The 18,020-nt window shown below is 47.6% G+C and overlaps 1 protein-coding gene across 1 annotated transcript in view; it reads left to right on the top strand.

Moving 5' to 3' along the window:
- LOC128562040 (lipase maturation factor 1-like) overlaps positions 1 to 18,020 on the top strand; it is a 95,543-nt gene that overhangs the window by 30,395 nt on the left and 47,128 nt on the right. The window lies entirely within an intron of this gene.

The following is an 18,020-nucleotide window of genomic DNA, read 5'->3' as shown; positions in this document are numbered from 1 at the left end:
GCAGCAAAATGTCCATCTGTTACGAGGTGGGAGAATGTATGGCAGATGCTAGCAGGCAGGTGGACCTGCCCTGTAGGTGGAGCTGGTGGAGAGGTGGGCAGGACCCCAAGCCCCATGCTATGCTCTTGGCAGGTTCAATTAGAAACCAGCACCTGTGACTTTGTGGCCCAGACATGTCTCAGGTACCCTCACAGCTGGGTCTGTTCCTTGGAGCCAGTCCTGGGAGGATCCCCACAGGTACCAGGTGAGGGTACTAAGCAGAGAGGGAGGAAAAGGCTCATCCTCCATGCCCATGGGAGGCCCAGTCATCCAGAGCACTGAGCTCTTCTGACCCCAGAGACCCTGTGTGAGGCCATGTGGAGGCTGATGCCAGCCCCCTGCTCCATAGCCAGTGGGACACCAGGCTCAGTGTGAGACACAGTGGCTGCCCAATGAGCAGCTGACCATGGGGGTGGTGGCCTGACCATGTGGACAGTAATCTGATGGAAGGCTGCATGGTGAGCCCTTGGGGGCCGTGGCCTCTGTGGCAGCACTCTCCAGGCCACTCTCCCACAACCTGGAGTATGGGAGGCAGAGCTGGAAATGAAGGGCACAGGCGTTGCCCCCCCCTCCATCCACAGAGAGGGGATCTGTGCACAAGAGGGGCTCCAAGAAGGATGTATATTATTCTTGTGTTGAGAAGATGCATGGCCTCAGTCTAATTGTGAGGATGCTTCACACAAACCCTAATGGAGAAATGTTCTTCCAAACAACTGAGCAGCATTCTTACAAGTGTCAAGAATCACAAAAGATGGTAAAGACTGAAGTACTGTCCACCTCAGGAGAATCAGGATTAAAAGCCTCCTGGATTGGGTCCTGGTGCAGAGAAGGACATTGGTAGGGGGTTCTGCAGTGGCTGTCCTGATGGTGTGAGGTGGAGCAGTCCTGACAGTGTGAGGCAGTGGCATCCTACAGCATGAGGTGGCAGCATCCTACAGTGTGAGGTGGTGTCATTCTACTGTGTGAGATGGTGTCATCCTACAATGTGAGGTGGTGTCATTATACAGTGTGAGGTGGCAGCGTCCTACAGTGTGAGGTGGCATCATCCTACAGTGTGAGGTGGTGTCATCCTACCATGTCAGGTGGTGTCATTATACAGTGTGAGGTGGTGTCATTATACAGTGCCAGGTGGTGGCGTCCTACAGTGCGAGGTGGCGGCGTCCTACAGTATAAGGTGGCAGCATCCTACAGTGTGAAGTGGTGTCCTACAGTGTGAGGTGGTGTCATCCTACAGCGTGAGGGGACCGTGTGGCATCATCCTACAGTGTGAGGTGGCGTCATCCTACGGTGTCAGGTGGTATCATTCTAGAGTGTAAGGTGGTGTTGTCCTATAGTGTGAAGTGGCGTCATCCTACAGTGTGAGGTGGTGTCGTCCTACAGTGTGAAGTGGTGTCCTACAGTGTGAGGTGGTGTCGTCCTACAGTGTGAGGTGGTGTCATCCTACAGTGTGACGAGACCGTGTGGCATCATCCTACAGTGTGAGGTGGCGTCATCCTACAGTGTCAGGGGGTATCATTCTAGAGTGTAAGGTGGTGTTGTCCTACAGTGTGAAGTGGCGTCATCCTACAGTGTGAGGTGGTATCATTCTAGAGTGTAAGGTGGTGTTGTCCTACAGTGTGAAGTGGCGTCATCCTACAGTGTGAGGTGGCGTCGTCCTTCAGTGTGAGGTGGTGTCATTATACAGTGCAAGGTGGCAGCATCCTACAGTGTGAGGTGGTGGCATCCTACAGTGTGAGGTGGCGTCATTCTATAGTGTGAGGTGGTGTCATCCTACAGTGTGAGGGGATCGTGTGGCGTCATCCTACAGTGTGAGGTGGCGGCATCCTACAGTGTGAGGTGGCAGCATCCTACAGTGTGAGGTGGTGGTATCCTATAGTGTGAGGCAGTTTGCACTATGGCCTTGGCTTATAGCTCCCTGTGATTAGTGATGTTAAACACCTTTTCCTAAGTCTGTTGGCCACTTTTGTGTCTTCTTTGGAAAGTGTCTGTTCAGACCCTTTGCTCAGTTTTTGGCCATGTCACTTGTTTTTGTGCCATTGAGTAGTCTGAGTTTCATACACATTTTAGACATATCAGATACATGGTTTGCAGATACTTTCTCCCATTTCATTGGTTACCTTTGCTTTTACCTTTGGTTGTTTCTTTTGCTGTGCTGAAGCTTTTTCGTTTGATGTAATCCGTCTGGCCTTTTGGTGTCATATCCAAAAAGTTGTCACCAACATCAATCTTTAGAAGCTTCTCCTGTGTTTTCTTCTAGGAGTTTCACAGCTTCAGTCTTACATTCAAGTCTTTACTTTGAGTTAGTTTTTGTGGGTGGCATTAAATAAGGGTCCAGTTTCATTCTTTTACATGTAAATATTCGGTTTCCCAGCACCATTTGTTGAAGAGACCGTCTTTCTTCAGTATATATTCTTGGAGCTCTTGTCAAATATTAGTTGGCCATATACATGTATGCGCGCGCTTACTTCTGTGCTCTCTATTCTGTCCCATTGGTCAGCAGGTCTTACTTTTCTGTCCATAGCATACTGTTCTGATGACCATAGCTTTATAGTATGGTTTAAAATCAGGAAGTGTGATGCCTCCAACTTTCTTTTTTTTTTAAGATGGGGTTTTGCTGCTCAGCACCTGTAGCTCAGTGTCTAGGGCGCCAGCCACATACACTGGCGCTGGCGGGTTCAAATCCAGCCCAGCCTGTCAAACAGCAATGACAACTACAACCAAAGAAATAGCTGGGCATTGTGGCGGGTGCCTGCAGTCTCAGCTACTTGGGAGGCTGAAGCAAGAGAATCACTTAAGCCCAAGAGTTCAAGGTTGCTGTGAGCTATGACACTGTGGCACTCTACCCAGGGCAACATAGTGAGACTCTGTCTCAAAAAAAAAGATGGGGTTTTGCTATTTTGCCCAGGCTGGTCTTAAACTTCTGGCCACTTGGCCTCCTGAGTGGCTGAGATGATGGGTGTGAGCTACCACTCCCAGCTAAAGCCTCCAGCTTTGTTCTTCTTTCTTAGGATGGCTTTAGCTACTCAGGGTCTTTTGTGGTTCCATACAAATTTTAGGATTCTTTTTTCTATTTCTGTGAAAAATGCAAGTGGAATTTTGATAGGGATTGCATTGAATCTGTAGATCATTATGGACATTAGAAAATTGGTGCTGGTGAGGATGCGGAGAAAAGGTACTGTTGGTGGGGATGTAATTAGCACAGCCACTATGGAAAGCACAATGCAGATTCCTCATAAAACTGCAAATAGAGGTACCCTATGACCCAGCAATCCCACTGCTGAGTATCTATCCAAAAGAAAGAAAACCAGTATGTTAAAGAGATGCCTGCACCTCATGTTTATTGCAGCATAATTCACAATAGTCAAGATATGGAATCAACCTAGCATCCATTAACAGATGAGTGGATAAAAAAATATATGGTGTGTACACACAATAGAATACTATTCAGCCATAAAAAGAGTGAAATCTAGCCTTTGCAGCAACATCGATGGAACTGGAAGATGTTAACTGAAATAAGCCAGACACAGAAAGACAAATATCTCATGTCCTCACTCGTATGTGGGAGCTAAAAAAGTTGATCTCATAGAAGTAGAAAGTAGAATAGCGGTTACCGGGGGCTGGGGAATGGACATGGAGAAGAAGCTAGGGAGAGAGTGGTTAACAGGTTCAAAAGTGTAGCCAGAAGGAAAGAATACATTCTCATGCTCTGTATTGCTGGACAGTGAATATAGTTAACAATAATTTATTGAATATTTTCAAAAAGCTAGAAGAAAGGATTTGAAATGTTCCCAAAACAAGAAATAATAAATGTTTGAGATTATGGGTAAGCCAGTTACCCTGCTTTGATCTTTACATATTATAGACATGTTTTGAAATATCACTTTGTATGCCATAAACATTTACAATTGTTACATATAAACTAAAAGTAAAAGGGAAATAATTTTAAATAAATCTGAAGAAAAATAAAGATGAGAGGAAGCTAAAGAACAGGGAAAAAATTCAGGTAAGGTTGGTGGTTGAATTAGTAGCATAGAATTAATAGTGACAGGTATGTGGAAACTCCATACTATTTATACAACTTTTCTGTAAGTCTAGATCTTTTAAAATAAAAATTTAAAAAGAAATATATGAACTTCATGCATAAATCAGGTACCTTCAACGAAATGATTAAATTCTTTCAAAGACGAAGATTACCAAAACTGACAGAGTAAGAAATAAAAATTCTGAATAGCTCTAGAAATCGAGATGATTAAAACAAACAAACAAAAAGTACTTTGCCACAAAGAAAACTCTAGGCCCAAAAGACTTCAATGATAAAGTCTACACAATATTTGAGGAATACTGTATAGAGGGACAATATAAAAAAAGAGACGGACCTTCCCACATATTACTAAGAGGCCAGCAGACACAAGAACATTTACAGAGTAGTAGTCTCCAACATCACAGACAGAACATTCTTAAGGAATTATTAGCAAATGTATTCACCAGTACACAAAAAAACGTAATCTATCAAGACCAAGTGGGATTTCACCCAGAATGCAGAATTAGCTCAAAATTAATAAATTACCAGATTAAAGGGAGAAAGATATAAAATATTATAATCATTTTAATAGACATAGAAAAAGCATTTGACAGACTAGAACACTTGCTCATGGTTAACAAAACCAGTTTCTCAACAAACTAGAAATAGAAGGAAACTTCCTCAACCTGATAAAATAGAACAACTTAAACTACCTGCAGTTTTAAAAACTGAACACTTTTCCCCTAAGATTGGGAATAAGGCAACATGTCCACCCATATCAAAGCTATTTGACAGTTCATTGAAGATTTTTGCTCGTACAATAAAGCAAGGAAAAGAAATGAAAGCCATGAAAATTAGAACAGAAGAAGTAAAACAAGTCTATTCACAGATGGTACATGTGGAAGAGCACAGGGCCCTCAGAACTAATATGGGGAGAGAATTCAACTGCAGGTTTTAACGCTACTGACCAAATCAACTATATTTTTGTATACTAATAGAAACATCAGAAAATGACATTTCAAAAATATAGTGTTTATAATGACATCCAAAACCACAAAATAGGAAATTTTAGCAGAAGATGTGTAACATTTATACCCTGAAAACTAGTATATGTTGCTGAGAGAAACTGAAGAAGACAAACGAATGTCGAGCTATACCATGTTCATGAATTAAAATCTCAGTGTTAGCAAACTGGCCATCGTTCCCAAACTGATCTACAGATTTCGTGAAACCCCAAACATAACCACAGAAAGATGTTTTTGCAGAAGTTGATAAACTGACTCTTAGATATATGTGGAAATGCAAAAAAGCCAAATAGCCAAATAATATTGAATAAGAATAAAGTTGTCAGGGTCACATTACTTTACTCTAAGACTTAGCGTAAAACTGTAGTCATGGAGATAGTGTGATGTAGCTGTGAGGGCACAGAACTACGTCAGTGGACTGGGTTAGAGAGTCTAGAAATAGCCCCACACTGACATTGCTGAAAGGACTTTTGGACAAGTCACTGAGTCAGTTCAACTTGGAGAGATTAGCTTCCTCAACACCTGCTGCTGGAACAACCGAAAATCCATCTGGAGTAAGTGAGCCCCAGCCCCTCCACCAGGCCATGCCTGAAAATTAATTTGAAACTGATTGCAACATAAAAACATATTGGAGATAACATAGGAGAATATTTTTGCATTTTCAAGATAGACAAAGATCTCTTACAACATAGAAAACATTAACCATGAAAGAAAAAGTGGATAAATTGAACTTCATCAAAATTTAAATCTATTTTTCTAAAGACACCATTGAGCAAATGACAAGGCACAGATTAGGAGAGAAATATTCACAACATGTGACAACAGAACCTGTATCTGGAATACATAAAAAATTCATAAAGTTCAATAATAAAGACAATTTGATTTTTAAAATAAGGATTTTAGTAGACACTTCATAAAAGAAAATATGCAAATGGCTATTAAAAGCCCTTGAAAATTTGCTCAGTTATATTGGCTATTAGGGAAATTGAGAGTAAACCTACATTGAGATATTATTTCCTACCTGCAAAAATAGCTAAAATTAAAAAGAATGATAAAAGCAAATATTGGCAATTCAGTAGTGAGCTTGGGCAGCCGTAGCAAAATACCACAGATTGGGAGCTTCAGCACCAGAATTTATTTTCTCAGTTCTGGAGGCTAAAGTGAGATCAAGGTTCCATGAGATGTAGCCTTGATGAGGCTGCTTCCTGGCTTGCAGAGGCACCCTCTCTCCTTGTCCTCATGTCACCCAACCGTTCCTCACCACACGGGGTCAGAGCAAGACAAGGACAAGGACACTGGATCCCTGTCCAGAATCAGGACCCTGCCTTGTGAGCATCTTGAACCTAACTGTTTCCTTAGTTGCCTCATTCCAAATACACCACACTGGGGGTCAGGGTGCCAACATCACTGGGGGACACACACTCAAACGATGGCAGCAAGGATGAAGAGCCAGGTGATGCCACCTGCCCTCCTGGTGGGTACTTAAAATGGAGCCTCCATGCCGGGCAAGCAGCTGGCAGTTACTCGCAGAGCCCTCTTGCTCCCACCTGGACACTGCCCAACATGCAAAAGCACAGGGCATCTGTAGGAGTGTTCCCAGCAGCACTGTCCACAAGAGCTGAGGACTGGATGTAGGAGAAGCCCAAGTCCATCAGTGGAAGGAAGGACATTCGAAATAGTGCTCAGTTTCCAAAATGGAGCACTTCTCAGCAGTGAAGAGGAGCAAACTGACACAGGAGGACCTTGGATGACCTCAGAGTCATGCTGAGTGAGAAGCCAGATGCAAACTAGGTTTACTGAATGACTCCTCTGCTAGAGGGACCCAAAACAGTCAAGACCAGCTTGTGGGGCAGACTCAGGAGCTGCCTTTGGGATGTGGCATGGGACTGACAGGAGGGCCTGGGGGAACTTGTGGGGCATGAGATAGGTCTATGTCTGATCAGGGAAGGACAGGCAGGTGTATCCACCAGGAAAGCTCCTCACACTGTAAATGTAGATGTGAGGGCACAGAACTATGTCAGTGGAGTGGGTTAGAGAGTCTAGAAATAGCCCCACACTGACATTGGGGAGCTGCACCCACAGCAGGAGCCCCAGGAGGAAGAATGTGGCTGGGCTGTTTGGCAGACACCTATGGGCAGTATGGAGCTAAGCGTCCCCACCCTGACAACTTGGCCTCAGCATTCCCTCCGGTGAACACCAGATAAACAGCAGGTGCTTCAGACCCTGGAAAGGCAGTCAGCTCAGCCAGTCCCAAGGCAGGTAGTACAGCACTCCCAGAAGGAAGGAGCTTCGTGCTGCCCACCCCTGCACCTTGAGCAAGGTGGAAGATGTCTGTCTCCTCATCTGGCTATGGGTGCCTATGAATAGCTAGGGCATCAGGTGATAGGAGGCTCTGAGATGTTGCCCACTGATGGGTCAGTCCAGGGACAGACGGGTCAAGGAGGATGCAGGTGTGTCTGGGGCTAGAGGCAGAGCCGGCACCCAGCTGGCCACTGCTCTGGGTCACAACAGCCCACCGCAGAGTGAGCCTCAGTCCCTCAGCTTCCCACAGGCCCTAGAGCAGTGGGTGGATATCCTCACCCTGTCCGGAGGTTGTGCCACACTGAGGACAGCTGAGTGTTACCAGTGCTGCAGGTATTCAGCCTAGGGAGAAGAGCAGATGCCCGGTACCTGGGGGCAGCTGTATGCAGGGTGCTCCCTACCTTTGGCTTGACTGAACTTAAGTGGGTCCTCCTCTTCTCCCAGCTGCAGGCCAACTTTGTTTAGGATTTCAGAGGTTTTCAGGCTGTTTGGGGGCATCCCAGTATCCCTTGGCTGGGTAGAAACCATTGTGGTATCACTGCTTCCTTCTGGGCGCTGCAGCAGGGCTGTGGGTTCCCTCAGCATGATCAGCAGCCAGCACTGGGTGGGCACCAGGCAACGGCCCTCTTGGAGAGCCCCAGAGAGTTTCTCTGACAGCTTAGTTTTCTGTGTAAGTGCGTTGATTCTAGCCTCGTCAAATGGGGGCTTCTCCTGCAGGAAACAGCAAATGGTGTGGTGTCCACTGCACGGTGTTTAAGGCTTTTTTTTTTTTTAAACACTTTTCCACTTTTTTCTTAATTTTGATTTTTTGCAATACATAGTCTGTGCCTGTCACAGGGCTTGTGTATCCTCCAGGAGCACATCAGAGGCCTGGCGGTGAAGCCTATGGCTTCTATCCCAGAGCCTCTAGGCTCCTGCTCAGGGCAGAGAGTGGCATTTCCACACTGCAGCCAGCACTGTCCTTGACTGTTGTGTCCTGATGAGCTGTACCGTGTGGTGAGGCTGGAGTTCTCCACAGCTAAAATCTCGGGAATTGGGCCAGCAACCTTGTTGCTGGGAATTTTCAGACCTAGACGCCCTAGAATGGAGAGCCCTGGTTTCCAGCCTGACCCCTGGAGAACTGAGGACAAGGTCTGACTCTTCTTTCCCTCCCCTCAGCCCCCACGGCTCTGTCTAGAGGCCAAGTCTGCACAGCTGTCCCTCATGCAGGCAGCAGGTGAGCAAATGCATCCCCACCACAGGAGGAGAGGCCAGCCGTCACCCTGAAACATCGCAGGTTAACAGACAAGTTGTCCAGACCCTCCTCAGAGTCGTTAGAACAGGACGGGGAGAGCCGGGCCAGTGTGAGAGCTGTGGATTCCCCTTGCTGAGGACCCTTCTCTGTGGCCGCTCTCCTGGGGCCGTACTTGGATTCTTGCATGTTCCCTCACCGTTCCCCTGACTCCTGTGCTGCCATTTCTTCTGATAGTAAATTATATTTTTATTATTACTCATATCTTATGAGTTAAGAATTTAACACTCTAAATTCTTATTGAGCAAAATATCAGCTAAAATTAGCAATTTTCATTGCAATGCACATATTTGCTAAAACAGGTGGTTTTTACATAATGTAAATAGGATTACAGCATGAAAGGAGGAGGAAGGGAAGTGTAAGAGGCCTGGAGAAGTTGGGGTGCTGTTTCAAGGCGCTGCATCGAGGCAGCATCCCTGGGTTAGACCCTCCAGCAGTCCCCTGCCTGCGGGCTGCAGAAAGCACCTTCCACACAGATGCAAGGCCTGTGGTGAATTCTCAGCACTCTAGCAAACTGTCTTGGCCCTTGTTAACACAAGAAGAAAAGCGACATCTGAAATGTGGAGAGTTTAAACCCAGAAGGCCAACAGTTTTCAGGTCAGAATTAAGCAGAGCCAGGGAGCTGCAGCCAAGCTGTCTGAGTGACAACGCAATGGGAAACGCTTCCTCAGCAGCTGGCGACTGTGTCTGGGGTGCTGCCTTCAAGAGTTGCCTACGGTGTTTTGAAAGCTTTCGGCCAATCCATTTGACAACTTAGATGAGAAGGACAAAGCCCTTTAAAAACACAGCTTACCAAAATTGAGACTAAGGAAACAGGAAATCTAAATAGCCTCATATCTGTTACAGAAATTGAATTTGAAATAAAAACCCATTCCAGAAAGAAAACTTGGCCCAGATGGCTTCACCAGTGGATTCTCTCAGACATTTGAGGAGGAAATAATAGCAATTCTGCATGGGCTGTTTGGGAAAATAGTGGAGGAGGGACACTTCCCAAATTGTTTTGCATGATCCGTCTTAACAGTGACACCAAACCTGATGAGGACATTGCAAAAAGAAAAATTAAATAATTTTGATTTTTTTTTTTTTTTGAGATAGTCTCACTATGTTGCCCTTGGTAGAGTGCTGTGGTGTCACAGCTCACAGCAACCTCAAACTCTTGGGCTTAAGAAATGCTCCAAGTAGCTGGGACTACAGGCGCCTACCACAACACTTGGCTGTTTTTTGGTTATAGTTGAGGTTGTTGTTTGGTAGGCCCAGGTGGGTTCAAACCCTCCAGCTCCAGTGTATATGGCTGGCGCCCTAGCCTCTTGAGGTAAAGGCGCTGAGCCTTTTGTTGTTTTTTATTGTTGTTGTTTAGCAGTCCTAGATTGGGTTCATATCCTCCACACACCCATGTTCAAACACACACACCCGTGCATGGGACCAGCACCCTAACCACTGAGCAATCAGCACCCAGCCAGCAAAAAGAAAATTAGAACCCAGTATTTCTCCTGAGCACAGCCATAGAAACCCTTAACAAAACTGGTGAGTCATATCTAGCAATTAAAAAAGCAAGATTTATCTCAGGAGTGCAAGGTTGGCTTAACATTTGAAGATCAATGTCATTCACTATGGTAACAAAATAAAGATGAAGAATCACAAAAGCATATGATAAAACTCATATGACTTTCAGCCAAATTAGTATTAGACACTAACTTCCTCAGACTGATAAAAGGCATCCATGAAAAACCTACAGTGTATGTCATTGTCCCTGAGGAGAGACTGAAGCATTTGCTAAGATCAACAAGGCAAGGGCTGTGTCCTCATAGCTGATTTTCAGCCCTGGGAATCTTCGTACAGTAAGACAAGAAAAAGAAATACAGGGCATAATGATTATAAAACAGAGGTGAACTGTTATTTGCAGATATGATTATGCAGGTAGAAAACAGTATAATCTAAAAAACAATTGCTAAGATGAATATACGAATTTACAAAGTTTGCAGGATAAAAGGTCAATATCAAAAATAAATGTTTCGGGCGGCGCCTGTGGCTCAGTCGGTAAGGCGCCGGCCCCATATACTGAGGGTGGCGGGTTCAAACCTGACCCTGGCTGAACTGCAACCGAAAAAAAAAAAAAAAAAATAGCTGGGCGTTGTGGCGGGCGCCTGTAGTCCCAGCTACTCGGGAGGCTGAGGCAAGAGAATCGCTTAAGCCTGGGAGTTGGAGGTTGCTGTGAGCTGTGTGATGCCATGGCGCTCTACTGAGGGCCATAAAGTGAGACTCTGTCTCTACAAAAAAAAATAAAAATAAAAATAAATAAATGTTTCAGGGGTGGTGCCTGTGGCTCAAGGGTGTAGGGCACTGGCCGCATATATTGGAGGTGGTAGGTTCAAGCCCAGCCCTGGCCAAAAAAATAAATAAATAAATAAATAAATGTTTCAGGGTGGTGCCTGTGGCTCAAAGGAGTAGGGCGCCGGCCTCATATACCAGAGGTGGTGGGTTCAAACCCGGCCCCAGCCAAAAATTGCAATAAAATAAAATAAAAAATAAATGTTTCATATTCTATTACCATATTAGAAGATAAGATTTTTAAAATCCTATGTACAGCTGCCATCACGACCCTCAGATACCCCATGAGGAAACTGGTTAAGGCTGTTTAAGGCGCATGTGAGAAATGTGGCTGACATGAGTTCAAGAGATCAGAATGAAGGAAAAGATGTGTGTGAGCCAGAGACTGAACACCATTAAGACATTTGTTTTACTCACTTTTATCTAGAAATTCAATCAAATCCCTATCAACCCCCCAGCAGGCTTTTTAAAAGAGAAATGGACAAGCTGAATCTATAATTTATGTGGAAATACAGAAGATCTTGAAAAATATCTGAGGTGGAGGACTTGCACCCCTGGTTTCTCAGCATGACTTAAAGTCGTGCTGAGCTGAGCAGTGGAAGAGGGCAGAGCCCAGGACAGACACCCGCCCACACCCACATCAGGTCACCAGGAAAGGAAAGCACATTTCCTTCAAACGCTGCTGAAATAATTGGTTGTCTGTATGGAAAAATAGTAAAACAAGCTCTGACTGCTTGTTTCAGCTATACCAAAAAGTTGTTGTTGTTGTTGTTGTTGTTTTTTTGAGACAGTCTCACTTTGTTGTCCCCAGTAGAGTGCTGTAGCATCATAGCTCACAGCAACCTTAGACTCTTGGGCTCAAGTGATCCTCTTACCTCAGCCTCCCAAGTAGCTGGAATTACAGGAGCCTACCACGAAGCTTGGTTATTTTTAGAGATGGGGTCTCGCTCTTCTTCAGGCTGGTCTTGAACTCCTGACCTCAAGCAATCCACCCACCTCAGCCTCCTGGAGTGCTAGGATTACAGGCAGAAGCCACTGCGCACAGCTGTTTTATACCAAAATTTTATTTGGGAGTAATCACAGACCCTGATGTAGCAGCAAAATGACAAAGTTCTTACAAGAAAACATCTGTGCAGCCAAGTGGCCAAACCACTAAGTCAAAACCCTGGAGAAGGAGAGGCTTTTTTTTTTTTTTTAACAAATATAAAAGCCAGAATCATAAACTTTTTCAAGGATAATGTAGACTGATACCTTAGGGTAGGCAAAGATTTCTTGGACCAGGCACGAAAAGCCCTGTTAAAGAAACTATTAAAGAAAAAATATTGATCAACTGTAGTTTGTTGACATTAAAATTTTTCCAGAAAACACCTTAAGAAAATGAATAGGCAAACCACTGGCTGGGAAAAACATTTACATAGATGTGATTAAAAAAATAGTAATATTCAGGGCGGCACCTGTGACTCAGGGGTAGGGCGCCGGTCCCATATGCTGGAGGTGGCGGGTTCAAACCCAGCCCCGGCCAAAAAAAAAAAAGTAATATCCACAGCATGAATATCAGCTGTGAGAATGTGAACACCAGACTCATACACACTTCATAAAATACCAGAACAGCAGTGAGCACAGGAAGCTCTCAGACAGCACCTCACACCCACCTGAAGGGCTACATCTAAGATACACTGTCGACATCAATTGTTGGAGAGCACGTGAACAACTCAAATCCTGTGTACAGGGGTGTCGTGGGACAGCTGCAACGCAGAGCATGTCAGACTGAGTGCCAAGGGTGTGCACACTTCATTTCATGTAAGCTGTGGCTGAACACCTTGAATTAAGAGCTAGTAGCATGAGTTTGCTCTCTATACAACAGTCACTAGGAGATGCAGCCACCGTGAACACCAGCACCAGGCCGGTTACAAGGGAGTTGGTTATAATGTAAGGAACAGTTGAGACTGGCAGAAGTGGGCGTGTGGTGTGGTCTTGGTGGGTGTATGGGCTGGAAGGGAGGCCAGGCTTTCCGAGGAGAAGTGGACCAGGCTGGGCAGCACACGTGTGAGAGCCAGCGGTCCTTCTCTTAGCAGCAATGTGTGAAACCTCATGCCACATGGGACAGAAGACTTGGCTAGGTGGCCACTCAGGAAGATACTTCCAGGAATAGACGTGCCACGACAGGATGGGCCCACGCAGGGTGGTGGGGAATGAGGTAGGCCAGGCCGAGGGGTTGCTGCCCTGCATGGCCTCAGCAGCCCCTTCCATCCCCTCACTCCTCCTCCTCCATGGCTGATCCAGAAGCTCCCTCAATCATAGCAGCTGCAGGAAGAGGAAGCAGTGGGCAGGGGTGGGGGCAGGCCCCTTCCTCACACTGTCTGCCACAATCTTGGGAACTCTTGGGCACTCAGCACTGGGACAAGGAGAGTCATGTGCAGACCAGTGATTTGCCCTAAACCAAAACCAGGTGTGGGACACGGTGGGACTGAACACCTGACTCTGCACCCAGACCCACACACTTCCCTGTGCATGCAGCGCCCTGCAGCAACGCCCTCAACCTCTGCTGCTAGGTGCCTCTATTCAGGGAAGTCATTTCCCACTGGGGTCTGCCCCTGCTCAGCTCTGCACTGCTCTGCCACCACTGGGCTCAGGGATTCCTCTGAGGGGAGAAACGCCCCCAGCTGAAAAGCCTTCTGTCTCATCCCAAAAGCTCCCCAGTCTGCATTTTGATCTCTTCCCTCTTGCGATGACTCAATGACTGTTCCAAACAGGATGAACCAGAATTATTTTATACTCTCCCCATTGTAGCATAGTCCACCCTCAAGCCTCCCCAGAGATGCTGCAGCCCACAGGCGGCTTTGGTTTGCGGGGCGCTGGAGGATGGTGAGGACAGTGGAGTCGCCCTGATTAGGCAGAGCTGTGGCTGGCTGCGTAACTAGGAAGAAACAGACTTTAAAGTCGGTGGCTCTTCCTTGGAGTCAGAGCCTCCACAAAAATCACATTAAATGTAGTGAAACAGGTTGGAATGCAGCACATCCCTGTGAAGACCAAAACCAACCAGATGTCACTGTCATCTCTTTGACAGGCCTGCCCTGGTCCAGGGCATCCCAACTCCAAAATGAGAGCAATTATTCTAATTTGCTCTACTGCATTAGCGGGGGCAGCACTGAAGAAAAGGGGCTTCTTTCACGCCCTGTCACCCTGTCCGCCAGCAGGCCCAGAAGGGCAGACCTCTGACTCCACCATGGAAGTGCCCTAGGAATTTTTGGAAGATGAGGTCTACAGTGTCTGACCTCTGATCTGCCAGCTGCACCCATGCATGGCCGTGGGTCCAGGCAGGGCTCCCCAGCAACCCCTTTGTGCCTCTGATCTCCAGCTGTTTGTCTCTGCAAAACCATGGCAGGAGGAGGGGCCATTCCTGTGACTTAAAAAGGCCTCACACCCACAACACTGCACCAAGGACATTCCAAATCCCTTTGCCCACTCCATGCAGCTCTCACAAAGCTGATCCCACATGGGAGTCGTGATGATTTCAAAGGATCTCCAGGATGGGGAGCGGGCGGGGGGGGGGTGTACACTAATAACAGCATTAGTAATTTCTCTTCCTAACTGCACATTTCAAACCAAATGGTTTTCCTATGACTGGCTGCTGTACTTCTGTGTACACACGCACACTGTCTGTGGAGGCAGGTGGTAGCCTGCTCAGGACATTCATAGTAAATACTCTGAAGATGCCAGTTTGGGGAAAATTGCACCCTTTCAACCCCCTTACTAAACCATCACACTGTGGGTAGCTTCTTGGAGTATGTGTTGGTGGTATGTGTTGGGGAAATGGCAGCACATGACTCAAATCCGGGGATGTCCAGGCTCCAGATGCAGCCTCGAGAGCTGCCCACAGCAAGGACCACGGGCCTCGCTTCAGAGGGGAGGAAGGAAGTGCACTGGGTATTTGGAAGCAGAAAAGACCCCCAGGCTCTGCCCAGACACCGCATGTTGGAAAATCACAGCCTGCATTCAAATACCACCTCTACTCTTCTAGAGGCTGGTGTGGAGGCCCTAGGACCTGCAGCGGCCCAGTTGTCTGCTTGGGGCAGCTTTTTCCGGCTACTTGGGAAGCTGACAGTATCTCCCCAGAGCTCATGGGAATTCACTTCTAGGCAATGAGAGAGTTCCTGGGTGTTAATCTGAGCCCCAGGTCCCTTGGAATGCAAATCATGGAGAGGCTGGTTTCAGATGAGGGATCTGTCAGGTACAACTCCAGGGAAAACCTCCATCCTGTATGTGGTGCACCCCAGGCCTGGGGTCCCTGTGTCAGGGACGCAGCCAGGAGACGCAGCTTGCCTGACCTTCTGAACCTGTTGAGGCCATGGAGTGTTTCAGATGCTCCAGCTTCTCTCCAAGTGGACACCTTTTTCATGAGGAATTGCTGCAACTGTTGGGTGCAGGGAAACTGAAAGAAAGTCAGTGTCTGTGACCTGCGCATCCTTAGCATCCCCACCAGGTCCCTACGGGAATGGGAGGGCCACAGGCCAGGCAGGACCCCTCAGATGTGGGCACAGTGGGCCTTGGGGGCTGCCAGCTCAGAGTCCACCTTAAAGGCAGTGGTTGCCTGGCTCTCAAGCACATGGGGCCGTCTGTGTGCCAAGCTCAGCTCCCAGATAGAGGTCTGCCCAGAGGAACCAAGACTCTACAACCCTAAGCCTTGGCCACTTGGCATTCAATCATGGCTACAGGGTCTGTGGAGACAGGACAGCCCCTGAGTATCCCTGTGTTCAGCAGGGGGACTCCATGGTCACACACCGCACTGACCCTGAGGGTATAGCAAGGCAGGCAAGAAGAGGTGTGTGAGGTCCAGGATCTTGGTGTTTTACATTTTCAGTGTTTAAGAAGCATGCTCTGCATATGAGGGCAGTGGGTCCCCCACTCACTTCCAGGCCCAGGCCATCTCCCATTGCCCCAGAATGTCCTGGCATCTCTCACTCTCCCTTCCTGAGCCCAAAGCAGAGGGACGTGGGCTGCTCCTGCTCCTTGGGTCTGGCGTGTTATTGGCCTATGTGTGCCTTTTTTTTTCTCTTTTCTTTTTTTTTTTTCAGAATTAATTTTGAGCTGAAAAAGCCTCAAAGAAGGCTTTGTTCCTTTGACACTTGCTCTGGAAGAAAAAAAATCCGTGGAAAATCTGACATCTGCAATGTAGAGAGGAATCACTAGATGGGAGGAATATAATTATCCTCCGCTCCTGCAAGAATTTTTCAGATTTTTAAGTGTCTCATATCAGCTTAGAATTTGAATGACATTTTAATTATTTTGTTTTTTTCTTCTTTTCCTGGTTTGAATCTCCGAAGAGTCCTACTTGGATTCTGAGGGACTGCAGGGAGCCAGCAGTGCTCCCAGGATGTGTTGGTGCAGGCGCTGTGCCTGCCACACAGCAGAGCAGGTATGTCTCACAAGAAGCCAGCGCTCCCCCAGTGGCAGGGCAGGATGGGGCCCTGCCACATGGGGCTGCTCAGGTCCTGATAAGCAGGGCACGTCTGACTTGGGGAAGCCCTATTTTTGCTTTGGTGTTGTTGTTGATACAGAGTCCTACCCTATGCCCTGAGCAGAATACAGTGGCATCATAGCTCACTGCAACCTCAGACTTGGGCTGTGGGCATCCCGCTGCCTCAGCCTCCAGATGCTGGGATTACAGACACTCTCCTCAGCGCCCTGCTGGGTTTTTTTGTTTGTTTGTTTTTGTTTTTGTTTTTTTAGGAGTCAGTGTCTTACTCTTGCTCAGGCAAGTCTCAAACTCCTGAGCTCAAGTAGTTCTCCCTCCTCAGCCTCCCACAGTGCTGGGATTAAAGGCGTGAGCCACCATGCCCAGCAGGAAATTCTGTTTTTGTACAGACATGGTGTGCAGTAGAGGAGCACAGCTGGAGGCTGTAAGCCCCCTTTCCAAAAGATGTGACTCTTAGTTTTCACATTAACACATCCTGCAAGTCTCTAAATGGCGATGTTCCTGGTACTCATGGCACAGCTCCCAGATACTGCAGTGTTAGGGGTGAGGGGGAAGCCAGTGTGTGCTGCGACCCCAGAGGTATCAATGCTGAGTCAGGAAGTAGCCCCCAAAACCAGCCTTCAAAGTAGGGTGCCCGAGATAACTCAGTGTTGGAACCCCTTTGAGAGACACCTGGGGGCCGACTGACTACGTGTCACATGGCATCGCCCTGCTCATGCCTGGAGAAGGTGCACTTCTATTCCACTCTCAGGCACCCCACTGCCCCAAGGCCTCTTCTGGCTCCTCTGGTGTCAGTCACTGTGCCTGGACTCCAGTGGCCCAGGCTGGAGGGCACAGGTGGCCATAGCCCCTCCTCCTCTCATACCCACGCTGTCCCGCACCCAGGCCTATGGTCTGCATATTTGGAACTCGGAGCTGGATATGTACCACCACTCGCATGGCCTGGCCCTGCCCAGGCTACTCTGCCGGCCAGCTGCAGGCCCCTCCTGTGCCCATCACATGCAGCCAGAGAACCAGGGACTCACACATAACCCTGCTTGGTGCCCCGATACCCCAGAGTCCCTCCCATGTGCATCCCTCTGGCCAGGGTTATGGCCCTTGGTAATCCACTAAGTGCTGATCTCAGATTGCTGGGTGGTATTTTGTAGATGTGACTGAAATCTGTGGTCAGTGGACCTCAGAGATAAGGACTACACTGGACACCTTGGGGCTGGCTAGCAGGTGGGAGGCCCAAGGGCAAGCTGGGGTGCCTGGAGGGGAAGGAATCCTACCCTGGGGGGCAATACCAGATCCTGCCCTTACTTCCTAGTAGGTGTGTCCTCACCTCACCCCTGCTGCCTGCCTTAGGATGTCCCATCCACCTTGGCCAGTTGCAGGCTGGCCCCTGCTATGGCTTAGATGTCTAAGCCCAGGGCGACATTGCCAAGAGGTGGGCCTAGAACCCCAGTACCTCTGCAGGGTGACTAGGACTATTGCACTTATAAGAAGTGCCCAAGGGAGACCCTTGCCCTCCTTCCGCCACATGAGGATAGCAAAGCC

This window comes from Nycticebus coucang, chromosome 12 (assembly GCF_027406575.1).
Source record: "Nycticebus coucang isolate mNycCou1 chromosome 12, mNycCou1.pri, whole genome shotgun sequence".
Lineage (NCBI taxonomy): Eukaryota > Metazoa > Chordata > Mammalia > Primates > Lorisidae > Nycticebus > Nycticebus coucang.
This window is presented reverse-complemented; position numbering and strand designations above follow the sequence as displayed.